We start from the raw sequence: 13,727 nt of genomic DNA, 5'->3' as shown, positions 1-13,727 counted from the left end.
TTGCAGGAAGATGCTCAGATGAAGCGAGTTTCTAAACACAGCCTGGGGTTGAGAACTGGGGTGTGAAGCCGAGCTGTGGTTCTGGATACCTTTCAAAAAAACATGTAATGGATAATTCTGCAAACCCCTTTTACTGTGCAGTGCAACAGAATCAAGGCTGTGCCCAGTAAAAGGGATTTGTAGGGTCTGCCCTCATGGCAGTAAGAAGATTTTATATTGCTTGTGATTAAACATCGTGTAGAAAAGGGTAGGAACTTTTTGAATGGGAAAGGAAAAGCACAGTAAATGGCTATAAATGGAACATGTGAACGAGACCATCAGTGAGTTCCACAATTTTGGTTTCAGGGGTGAATCAGGAGGAAATAGCTATTAATCTTCCAGGCTGACAGAGCTTTGGAAGTACTCCGAACAAGAGATCTAGGGAGCAGATGACTTTGACTTCAGTGCATGTGCTCACATTCTTTGTAATGACAATGAACACCTAACAGCCCACCTCTGCCATTGCAGGGATGAGACTTTGGGGAACCAAGAAAACATGGACAACTTTTTTTCTTACATAGTTTTATTTTAGAATGTGCCTCCCTTGTAACCTGTGCTCTTGTTACCAAGTAGATACACTTAAAAATTGGACCGTTTGGGTTTTTTTAATGTGTATCTCACAGAAAAGTATGTGTAAGGTTCCGTTGATTAAATGAGGGATCTATTTTGTGTATATTTTTTGTACTCAGCTTTTCTTTAGCCAAAACAGGTTTAAGGCTTACTTCATTTTGTATTATTTTTCCCCAGAACTGAAGGCTTACCTATTTCAGTGAAGAACTATTGAGGAGTATTTCTGCATTGGGGGGCAGGGGGTACAATTTTAACAAGACAATTGTGCATATGTTTCCTTTGCAATATGGGACCGATGTGTTTTGTTAAAATCCTGGGTTTAGTCAACAGGTCCATTGTTCTTGAGTGTCTTCCTCATGACGAACCTATGTTGTTAAACTTCTTACCTAGTTGATGCATAATCAGTTTGGTTCCAAAACCAAAGTAAAAAAATCCTGATGCAAAATGGGAGATGTAAACAGTCTTGTTCTATCCGTGATCAGTCAGACCCTATGGTATAGAGTTGAAAGACTCCACTCCGTAGCATATCCAGGACCTGTTTCTTTAAGTACCAAAGGTGAAATGGCACAGCCAAGAATGCTTATCCCAAGTCCCTCTGGCTTGTTAGGATGTTCCAGCTGTCTGCTTGAGACAAGGAGCACAGTCTGTAATAGATGCAGAATAAGGAGCCTTGGAAGTTGAGCTCACCACAGTTCACAGAATTTCCTTCTTTTCTTGTGCTGTGGACACTGACACTCCTGCTAGAGATCTGGGCTTTTATCTTTCAGAGCTGGGGAAAAAGGTTAAATGTGATGCAGAGCTGTGTATTTTGATACTATTCCTCCCCTTCCTCTGCAAGTGTCTCTGTTCAGTAGAGCATAAAGCAATGGCTAGAAAAGTTGTCAGGCAGGTTTTATGTAAGTAATTGGTGGGCAGATTATCTTGTTCTCCAAACTCATAAGATTTCTGTATTCTGTATGTCAGTTGTGGCTGGTTTGACTTTTCTCTCCAGCCTCTGAGGAGCCAGAGCCCTGGTTATTACAGTCTTGCAATGTATGCCCCTCTCTTGTAGTTGATAAGAGGGAGGAAGGTAAAATAAAAGCTTCCAAAATTGCATTGGGTTGAAACTGTAGGACTGAACCCAGCAAGCCACAAGGATGTATGTTTCCAATCTCAAGCTACAGGAGTATTAGTGGTCACAAGGTTACTCTGATGAGATCCAAGCCATGAACCCTTTTTGTGGCTTCCAAAAGTCAGAAAGGGACATGGTGCACAATTACTATGCACAGATGAATTTTACCGCCCTAAGAGGACCGTCAGTCAGTAGTGTCACCTCTGAAAGCTGCCTACCATCAGTAGATGATCCTGTATGTGGTTATTCAGTGGGGTGTATGCAAGCACTCCTAAGTGGGATCTTGCGTGTTCCAGCTTGGCTAAACCATTACATTTTTAAAAGAAAAACAAACAAAACCCCCAAACCCACAAACAAAACCCCACAATATCACCACTCAATTCACTTTATGTTTTCCAAAATTAGGGAATTTTGCCAAGTTTTCAGTAGATAAAGTATTGTTTTCAGTAATTAAATATTATTTACTAGATATATTTTATCACAAGCAGCTTTTCACAGACTCCTTTATCTTCGCTTTGGGAAAGATCCCTGGCAATACTTCCACAGAATTGTGCAACAGTTCCACTGCAGGAGAACAAAACTTTAGGTGATACCTGTAGGAGGAACTGCATTCTTTGCCCTCAGCAAGGGTGTGCTTCATGGAACGGTGTTTGCAGAGCGTAATGGTGGTGTTTCTTGGGTTCTGGCAGGAGCTTTATTGTCAAAGGCTTGCATTTGTTGATGACTCGAGTGTAAAATCAGATACTCTGTTTTTCTTCTGTCTTAATAAACTTTCGCGTACGATTTGTTACCAGTTTGATGAAATCGTTCTTAAGGAAAATAGGAATGACAGAAATAACTGAAACAGCTGAAATTCCTTACAATAAACATTATTTTCTTATATACTTTTATGTTAGGTGACTTTACAAGCTAACCTGGCGTAGGGTATGTTTTCACTTGAGCTCTTGTACAGTGAGTGTACTCTTGGTGTTACTGGTGTGTGTAAAAAATTCACTCGTCTCAGTATCAGTTTCTTTAGAGGACTTCAGGGCTCTCACTCTGAAACTGGTAGCTAGCAGCTGCCAAGAAGCCCATTGTTTTGGTACAAGGGAAACGAGGCATTTATTTTTCCTTTAGACTAAGAATTTTTAGCATTACTATTGTGCAGTTGCCTTTATACAACTTAGCCACTTAGGGCAGTTTTCTAGCTGGAGACCCAAGGATTTAAAGAATTGGGGTTGTTTTTTCCTAAAGAAAAATTATGTTCTAATGCTTTGTAGCTATTTGAATGATACTTTTCATTTTTTAAAATTTCCAAAGAGATTTTTTTTTTATCCCAGCATTTTATGAAAGCGGGGTTCTAGCTCTTTTGGGACTTCAGCTAGTGCAGAAGGCAGTTCACTTAACCACTAATGGTATTGGTTTAGTGTACAATCTAAACAAAAGAAAGCAAAACCAGCCTGACAATGCCCACCTCTTAACAAACACAACCTACCCTCTAATTAGTGGCAGAAAACCACAAGTCAGGAACAAGTAGCTTTTGACTACTGTGATTTCCATCAGCTTTAAGAATAGCACAGCTCAAAACCAGCCATCCTACGAACACTGAGCAGTCAGGTGCTGCAGACCCGCTTGGCATTGCCATTCTGCTGGCTACAGCGGTGTGTAGGGCTGGGATGCAAACACTTCACTCATTTCTAAAGCACTTGCCTCTCTGGGTGTCTTAAAACTGATAAAGTGAACCCTTTCTCCCACTCGGGTAAGTCCTCCTGCTGCTGCTGCTGGTGATGGCTGCTTTAATACAATCATGATTTTGGCAAATACAAATGTTTGGCAATTGTATGGCATCTTCCATCTGAGAACCCTTATATGCTTAACATATTCATCTTTGTGTCCTTATCGTATCCTTTGATGAGTGGGACAAGTGGAATGAGAGTCAGTGACTCGCCGTGGTGTCACAGGAAGTAGGTGGTTATCTCCAGGATGCTCACTGGATTTCTGGAGTATGTGCTTGTGGTTCTCAGCCACTGTGTCCCTGACTTAGGAATTGTCCTTGCAGTAGCCCAGAGACCATATGTATGGACCAGACCCAGTCTTGAAGCTCTGGTTCCTCTGCACAAAGCTGTTTACATAAGCTTTGTGGGAAGGGAGTTGAATTCACCATTTATAATAAGATAAAACATGACTAAATGGATGAACCATAATAGGTCTGTTACCATGGTAAATGTTCTAATTATTATACTAGAAAAGTAACCTTTCCGTTCATTTTTACATCTGATGAAAGGTTTGGCAGACCTAAGCTGATGTAATGACAAGAGATTGTTAGGAGTGGTGGAAAGAAGGGCTTGGATCTGCTTGTCCTCCCAGTTCACGCTCAAAACAAATTGCTAGGAAGTGATGCGAAGACAACAGAAAGAGCAGGTTGTTCACCACATTAGCTAAGACCACGAATTCAGAACCTAATGCAGCAAAACATATTGGATAAGATTTGATGTTACAAAAGATGCACAGAACCCAAGCTACTGAATTCCCACTAAAATCAATCTTCAACACTTTTATTGGATGAGTTTTTAATACATTAGACACTGCCTGACAAAACTCACGCTGATAAGTATTATGTTGTAAAAGAACGTAATGGGTGATTTTATGAGGAGAGGCTGAGGGACCTGGGCCTCTTCAGCTTGGAGGAGACTGAGGGGGTGACCTTATTAATGTTTATAAATATGTAAAGGGAAAAAGGAAGATAGAGCCAGGCTCTTCTCAGTGATGGCCAGTGATAGGACAAGAGGCAGTGAGTACAAACTGGAGCATAGGAAGTTCCATGTGAATATAAGGAGAAAGTTTTTCACCGTAAGGGTGGAGCACTGGAACAGGCTGCCCAGAGAGGTTGTGGAGTCTCCTTTTCTGGAGACATTCAAAACCCAACTGTATGTGTTCCTGTGTGATTTAGTCTAGGTGATCCTGCTCTGGCGGGGGTGTCAGACTAGATGATCTTCCGAGGTCACCTCCAACTCCTAATGTTCTGTGATTCTGTGATTTTCAGTTTTTGTGAATACACAGTAGCACCTAAATATTACATTTCCAATAATTCAGAAAGCAAGCCCTCCAGCAAGCAAACTGGAACTTAGATACCAAGCTGTGGTACAGTCAATACCATAAAAACACTTCTATTTTGAACTAAAAATAAAAGAGCAATAAAATAACAGAGATATTCAAAACACTTCCAGGTGGTGTACTGGTCTCCTCAGCTCAATTTCTCCATAATGAAATCTGAAAATACATGGGAGGGAGGCTCTATCCCCATAAGCTGTAGGCACACCTTAGGCAGCCAGCATCACCTTTGTTTCTGGATCATTCATCTGCTAGGACCACAACCGAGATTTTCATGAGAAAACCGTAACAGAACAGCCCTATAGAGAGCTCAGCACAGAGACCTGTATAAGTCCAGTGTCAATGAAGGCCTCCAGCGGACCTCCACCGTGTCCCCAGCCATGCTGCTGCAGAAAACAAAGCCTGCAGCCGTGCTGGGTTAAAGTTGGTGGCATTGCTTGAGCCTTACTGCACTGGCTGCATTTGGCCTCACTAGTCCTTGTCTTGGAAATTTTAACTGGAACCAACCAGGATCATCTTTCTCAGCTGCCATTCAAGGCCCTAAAATGCTTGAGCTCGTCATCATCGCTCTCCACTTGGCAAGTATGGAAGTGTGAAAATTATCTTCTCTTCCACAACGGAGGCAAAAGGCTGCAAAGCAACATGATTCCATAAAACCTCCTGGAGAAGGGTGTGTCTTCTGTTTGTGCAGCTGTTTGCACACGCTGCGATGACACACAAAATAAATAATACAAGGGCATGTCCCTTCCCTACCCTCTCACAGAAAATCCTAAAGCATGACCAACTTTAACCCTGGCACAACTAAAATGAAGGAAAATTGTCACTTCTATCAAAATACGTTTCACTTTCCATTTTATTAATTACCTGTGAAACCAGAATGTCTTCTACTATTTCTACAACTGTTCAATGACATTTTCTGCCAACCTTTTACTGACCTCAGATGGCTATGGGAATTACATGGTTCATACCTGCACTTATTTCTCAGACTTTAGCCTAACATGTTGATAAGGCACAAGGTAGCGGTTTCAAACTTCTTTACGTGAATCTATTGAAATGATCTGGAGGATTAGCAGAAGTCACATGGAGTCATTTTTCTTTGAAAGCACATATTTATTTCAGTGTCAGTGTGAATAGCAAGGAACAATTATGCCTTTTTAAAGTTTTATCTTTTCAGAAAGGCCATTTTTGGTCAGCTTCCAAAAGCATATCTGAGATTTGGAGAGAACATATCATCCAGAGTCTATATACTATAGTCTATATCTAGTTTAAAAAAAGAAAAAAAAGGGTCCTTTTTCATAAAAAGCAATATCCCAATGGGCCTTATCTAAGTCACTTTTCATCTCTTCATAAAAATTAAAGATGTTGATTGTATATCTGGAGTACTTGCCAATAAGAAATCAGTATTCAGCAATAAATGTCACACAGATACGTTTTTCATTCTGTTGTATTTGCAGAAAGAAAACATAAATCCCAGAAACTATTATACATCAAAAATAGACAAAAAGTGCTTTTCCAAGAACAAGTCAGTGTTATCTAGCAATAATTATGGCCCTGCTGAAAATCTTGGTGAAGTCAGCTCAAAAAATATTATTGTCTGAAAATTAAATCAAGCTCTCCTAAAGGGGTGACCTAACTGTGACTTTTGAACTCCATACAACGTTGCCTTGACCACCTCCCACGCCAGGGTTACGGCAACAGGCTGCCCCGATGCCAGGGATGCTGGATAACCTCAGGTCCTGCCTGGGAAGCGGCAGACAGCTGGGTCTCCCCAGGTGCCAAACACATGCCCAGGCACCTTCTAGCATCTTGCTCCATAGTCATCTGCTGCTGCGATGAAAGCCAGATAGGTGATCAGGTATTTGTTTAGACATTCAAGAATAGCTGCGTGGCTAAATGGCTGTTTAACCTTCTTCCACGCCAGATTTCACATTTCAAATTTGAGTATTGTAGGTTACACTTAGTTTTTAAAAACCCTGTATGTAATATTTTAAAATACAGAATGTATGTGGGCTGCAGTAAGCACTTGTATTTGGGAGAAGTAAGAAAGCAGAGGTCATTCTGTCAGCTGAAAGAATATTTCTAAATCATCCATCGACAAAAGGTGGAAAAAAGAATTCATCTTTGGGAAGAGACTGAGCCAGGAAATGTACGAGGTGACCTCCAGAGGTCCTTTCCAACCTAATTTACTGTATGATTCTATGAAATCCTAGTTGCAAATGGGATGCATACACAGCAGCTCAATTCACTCGCATCTTTATGGCAAACAAGGATATATTTGTGGTGAACAAATCTAATCACAGTGTGAACCCATAGGGAACCTGACCGCAAAAGCTGTGAGGCTGTTCAGTCATCATGTAAGACCACAGGGAAACCAGATGTACCAGGATTCTCCCACTGCGTCTAGTGAAACTCAATCCCTGAGGCATTAAAAGGTTATGGAAAACAGGGAGCAAATACAGCATATGTACAGTAATCCTCTTTTCAGAGTGGGATTTTTAGAGATGGGTTTATGGGGCTCGTACTGCACTCCAAATGGAATTCAAGTGCTTCAGTGCAAAGCCCCAAACGTGAATTATCTCAACTCCTGCCCAAGTCAACATTTTTAAAATACTAAGATTCGGCAGCCTGAATAAAAGACTGTGTTGCACATGGCGTTCCCATTGGCATCAGTGGGAGCTTAGGACAAAGTCAAAGACACGATGCAGGTTTGGATGCAGTAGCTACGTCGATAGGATGGAGGGGTCCCTGTCACTTGCCCAGTAGTGCACCTTGCAGCAGATGGTGCTCCAGGGGAACTGCAGCCACATTAGGCTCTGTCCCTATCTCTTTCCTTAGGAAAATATTCGCTGAATTATTTACTGTGATAACTGAATGCCAAATTTTCATCTGGTTAAAAAACAGCCTGAACTTGCTGAAATCAGTGCAGTCATCCTGATTTAAATTCATTTTGAACAGAATCGCAAGAGGCTTCATTCTGACCTTGCACCAGCCCTTACACTTCTGTGTAATGCAGTAGAATTATTCTTGATTTCCATTTATGTGGAAATCTAAATTGGTTCTTAAAATAGATGCTGACTTTTTTTTTCCTCTCAGCCTGCTACAGTAAATTATTTGACCTACATCTTAATAAATATTAGGAAAAAAAAAAATATTCTCCCCACTCTGATTCCACAAATCCGCTTCAGAACATCTATATTCAACTTAGACTCCATTGTTTCTCCCCCACAAGGTTTATCAGTCAAGGCAAAGGGAAGTCCACAAGACAGCCCACAAGGAAACTGTTCTTCTTCACACACTTCTAATGTACATGTGCTGTACATGTCTGACGTAGATCAGCTTACCTTTCTGCCTTGTTCTTATCATTTCAGGAATAAAAGCAATCTGTGTCTGTGACAAACTGTTTCTCAAGAACTCCCTCCACCCAGTCTGTGTGAGGTTCTCTGTATTAAATGCGAAGCACTTTGTAAATTTTCTTTTCCTATCAAGAATTAACAATGAAGTCCCAGTAAAAAGGATTACATGCTCTCAATTTCAGAAGGACCAGCAAGGAAATTATTATAGCTGTAGATAGAAACTTTCATGAGTTTTGTCAGAGGTTTCTCTGCTTAACTCCCAGTAGACTTAATAGGAATTAAGAATTAAAATCCCTTTTACTTCCAAAGGAATACTGACCTTCCACCAGCGAATGCAGAGCATGTGATCACTTTATGCATGCTACCAAAATAATCTGAAATTGGCTGTACATAGTCGTCAGACTGCTGCCTTAATATATCATAATGCCAACTGTCTTAACTCTGGACAATGAAAATTGCCTGATTTACTGCAAATTACAAGCCTTAGGCAGCAAATGTCATAGAAACAGGGTGAAGAGGCACTGCCAGACATACCTTAAATACACTCTCTTTCATGCAGTAGTAGCTCAGCCATTTGCTCAGTAAGATTTCCATTTCCTCTTCCCAGACTGGGTTTTTGTTTTTTCCATTATCTGGGGTTGAAAAACTGCTTTCCTTTTGTTCTGCAGATACAGCTGCAGTCTGGCTCCTCAAGAAGTAAGTACTAAGGAAGAAAATATCATGAGTGAAAGATTTATTTTTTTAAAATATTATTATTTTGTATTTTTGAAGCAGTTGAACCCTGCTGTCTGCTTACAGTAACTATTATTACTTATTACCATTACTGAGACATGTGCAGCTTATATGGAGCTGGGATGCTTGTAAAGAGTTTTGTAAGTATGTGTGCTTCTCTACACTTACCACAGAAATAATAAAAGCCCATAAAATACACTGGTTCAAAAAAATTCTGCTAGGATGCTTGCACTAAGCAGGCAAGAACAAATCTTTTGCCATTCCCTGGTAGAGACACTTCTGAAACCCTTTCCTAAAAGTTCCCTACGATGCAGGTTAACTCCCACATTATGGTGTACCTAAGCCTTAAACCATAACGCTGAGTTTAGTAGACTTGCATCTCTTTCTTCATTTTATCACCTGAAAGCCCAAAGTTAAAATCTCAATATATTCTTAGTACTAGTAATTATTAACTCTCTTACGCCTGTATTTTTCAGTTTCAGAAACTTCCAGGTATGATGTAACATGTAGGCTTTTTACATTAAAAAGAAACATCTAGCATTATTTTATGTTTTGATAGGTATCTTACTGTATCAGTTGGTTAGGAGGCCAACTGTATCCCCACTTTAGCAGATTTTAAGTAATAGGTAAAGGGCTTAAGGGTTGAAAACTACCTCACCTTAAAATGGTTTTGGTTTAAGCAGGTTCATAACTGTATTCCAAGACTGCCAAGTGAAACAGAAGTCTGAAAGTTTTCTAATTAATACTGTAACTTTGGATATCCTCAACTTCCCACTGTATCTACCAAAGGTTATCCCAGCTCCATTCATTATTTAACTAGGTTTAGCCTAATCGGTCAAAAGTGCATTTACGCCTAGCCTTGCAATTGCACTAGATCTATGTTCTCAATTGCCTCTGGCTGCCTGTACCAGCAGAAAATATCTTCTTCCATTGCTGCAACAAGTTTTTTCTTTTGATTTCTTCTTACTTCAGAATTGCCATTTTGTTACCCTCCCTTTTTTAACTTTTACTTCTTTTTCAGCTTTACCAAGTTTCCCTAAGATGATCCGTGTTTTGGTAACTGACCCACTTGGGCAAATAAATCATCCTGAGCAATTGCCAGCTCTTTTTGTCTGAAGGTCTGCCATTTGATTTCAAGTTGTCCACATTTCATTATGTTCCACGGTTGGCCTTGTGGCAATGTCCTTTGAAAATTCAATGCACTAAAAAGGCTAGGAAAAAGAAAGAAAGAAAAAAAACTGTTCTCCTTTCAGTATGGAGTGTGCAGGTTGAAACAGATATATCTTGAGGACCCACGATATCAAAGAGAATTCCTAAGTTTTACATAAATTCCTCAAATTGCCACAGTTTTGTTATGCATGCATATTTATGAGGAGATATTATACATAATGGAGAGATACAGTATATCAACTAAATATTCTGTTAGCTTTTGAAGCCTTACATTAATAGGAAATTTACAATGCAGCACAGAATTACACAACAGGTACATTTTACTTGGCTTCTGCCAGTCCTGTACTGCGAGGAACCGGTGTATTCACCCATCAAAAGAGTGCTTTTATGTCCAGATATATACCCCAGATTAGGCAAAACAGATTACTAGCATTCAGATCTCTTATTTTCACATTTTATTTTAATAATGGAGAGCAAATAAGTTCACTGAGGTTTAATAAAATTAGCTAGTGAGGAACTGCAAGAATTTAAAAGGTGATTTAAATATCTAAAATGTGAACTGAACAGAATTTACAACATATGCCCTCCAAAAAGGGACACAGAAAACCCCACTGCAGTAACAGTAGGACTTACCAGTGCTCACTTTTGAGCTGGCATTTACACTTGGGACCTGAGGTTGCAAGCTTTCCATTCATGTGCAGAACTGCCTGAGAGCATGCAGCACCCGATCTCTGTGATCCAGACATGAGACAGAGCCTAACCTCAATTTCTCACTCCCAGCAATGCCCCTAGAAGAGTCTGATCTGACTGAAGTGTCCAGCTAAGGTACAGCAGCAGCAGTGCTGAGCCCAGTGAACACAAAAATGCTGCAGGAAGACCACCTTTTCCATAACGACCCAGTAGTTTTCATCACGCACAACAGAAGATCTGGAATTCAACACCAGTCTCCCACCTCCAAAAAGGTTTTGTGGAGTACCAGGAGGTACAGGTCTGGAAGGCAAGCTCTCCTGCATATCCTGAACCCACTATGTGTAAAAATGCAAGAGTAATGGGGTAGGGAGGAGTAGCATGTGCGTGACAAGAGACTGACTCCCATGTCCACATACATGCCTCTTACGGCATGACTCAGGTCCTGCTCCCAGCTCCATGACTGGACATTATGTAGCCAATTAGAAAACAAAGCAAAACCAGCATTAAATAACCTAGATATCAGGGACCAGATGTTGTCCTGCCAGCAAAGTGTCCTATCTACTACATCCTGTTCCTGCTCCATTTTTCACCTTTTCCTTTAAAAACCATACTCAAACATTACCTAACTGTATGCAAATACTAGTCCAATTAAGAAAAAGATACTGACATTTGCTAAGCTTAGGCTTGACTAGTTTTGGAGGTGACATTTCAATAAAACATTCATTTTTTTCATACCTTCATGAAGTAGGCAATGCAGTAATAGACTTATATTTACAGTTGCATCATAGAGCTGCATTCATGCAGTTCCTCCTGCTGTGCCATCACAGTGCTGTTCTGATAGTAGCTGCAGAATTCAAACTGTCCTGTTTCTTAGCAAGTGACCTACCTTTATCCAGAGATAGGCTGTTCTCTGCATCCTCGCAAGTGTAAAACTCAAAACTGCTGCTCCTTGTACTACATATAAATGAGAACATTTCATGCTTAATTTCCAACAAACTGACAAAATGGGACCATGGCATTAGGTTCTAGATACCCAATTAGTTGCAGTGAACAGGTAACAGCTGAGTTGAAACAGGAACATCCAAGAGTATTTTTGCTTTCTAGACCGTAAGACCTCAAGCTCACTGGCAGAACATCTATTCGCAACACCTGCATGCAAACCCAGTGCTCACTCTCCATCTCACACATTATGGACTTGACTCTCCATTATCTCAACCTTATGCATTCAAAGCAATTATCATTCAGGAGTATACTTTTTCTAACAAATTTGTATTTTCTTTGCAGCTTTAAATCCAGAGTCATTACACCATATATGTCTGTATTTTCCTAAACTAAAATTTATTAGTAGGAAGTCTAATGCCCAGATGTGAACCAGTCATATCATCAAAAATAAGTATTTCTAACACTGACACTGTTCATTTTTGTCCCTGAGCACAGCCTCAAAGTTCTCTGAAAGCTGTCAGTGACAGTTATCCTATTTTATCCTATTATTTTTAAATCCCCCTCTCAGTATATTGCTAGAAATAGCTATTGCCAAATACTCTCTCTAATCCTACAACATACTGTCCATTCATGGTTCACCTCTAACCTAACCTTAAAGATGGCAGAAAATGAAAGTATTTATATATCTCAGCTCTACAAAAGTGACTGATATGACATATATCCCTACCCACTAATAACAGTCATGCAAATATTTCTCTGAGCACTGGAAGAAACAGCGCAGTGACTGCAAGAGAAGCAAGGAGGAGTTCAGCAGTGCAACTCTTGATCTGTTTTATACTGAACTATGAATAGGAGGTGTGTGGTTTATCACAGAACCAGCATGGTCTTTGGGTCCAACACTCGCTGCTTGCCAATCTGCCCCTGCATACTGAAACCACAGTGACATATCCAGTGTCAAGCTGCACAGCTGAGCACAGCCAAGCCTGGTCACAAGAGGTTGAACTGTGAAAGGATTAAAACTTCAGGGCCAATTTTGACCAGCTCATGAATCTGTATGCAGAAGCCTTGAGTATGGACAAGGACACAAAGGAGTGGGAGCCAGCCTGAAAGAACAGTAAGGGAAAAAGGTAACTCTAGGCCAAACAGCCAACATCTCGTTCACAAAATTTATAGGAACCTCACCTGCTTCTGTGACCTCTGCTCGTGTATCTGACCACTAAAATCAGCCTCCAGGTTTAAGACACAATGAAGGGGAGGTGAGGTGGTTTGACCCTGGCTGGAGGCCAGATGCCCACCGAGGTCACTCTGTAACTTCCTTTTCAGCTGGACAGGGGAGAAAATATATATTGAGAGGCTTAGGAGTCAAGATAAGGGCAGGGAGAGATCATCCCACAATTAGTGTCATGGGCAAAACAGACAACGTGGAATAAAAAAACCTACCTAATTTATTACAGTACACTACACACCCAGTGACACCAGAGTCAGATAATGAGAAGTAAAACCAGATCTTAAAACACCTCCCCCAACCCCTCCCTTCTTCAGAGACTTCACTTTATTCCTGATTTCTCTGCCTTCTTCCCCCAACTGTGGCACGGTGGGGGTGTATGGGAGTTTCGATCAGTTCCTAGTGAGTTGTTTTCCTTCTTAGCGTCAGGGCAGGGACATTCCTCACACCCTTCCCCTGCTCCAGCATGGAGTCCCACCCATGGGAGACAGTCCTACATGAACTTCTCCAACGTGACTCCTTTCCCATGGGACTTCAGCTCCTCACCAACTGCCCCGGTGTGGGTCACTTATATGGGGTGCAGTCATCAAATCACAGAATGTCTCTCAGTCTCTCAAGCCCAGACTGTTCCAGCCTGGTGCCCCACAGTGTCACAAGTCCCACCAGCAAACCTGCTCCGGTGTGAGCCTCTCTGTCCCCATGGGCTGTAGATCCTGCCAGGAGCTTGCTCCAACATGGGTCACAGTGTCTTCCATATGTGTCCACCTGCTCCAGCGTGAGATCTCTCCACAAGCTGCCAAGTGGG

Source organism: Gallinula chloropus (genome assembly GCF_964237585.1).
Source record: "Gallinula chloropus genome assembly, chromosome: 1".
Classification (NCBI taxonomy): domain Eukaryota; kingdom Metazoa; phylum Chordata; class Aves; order Gruiformes; family Rallidae; genus Gallinula; species Gallinula chloropus.
Note: the sequence above shows the minus strand (reverse complement) of the source record.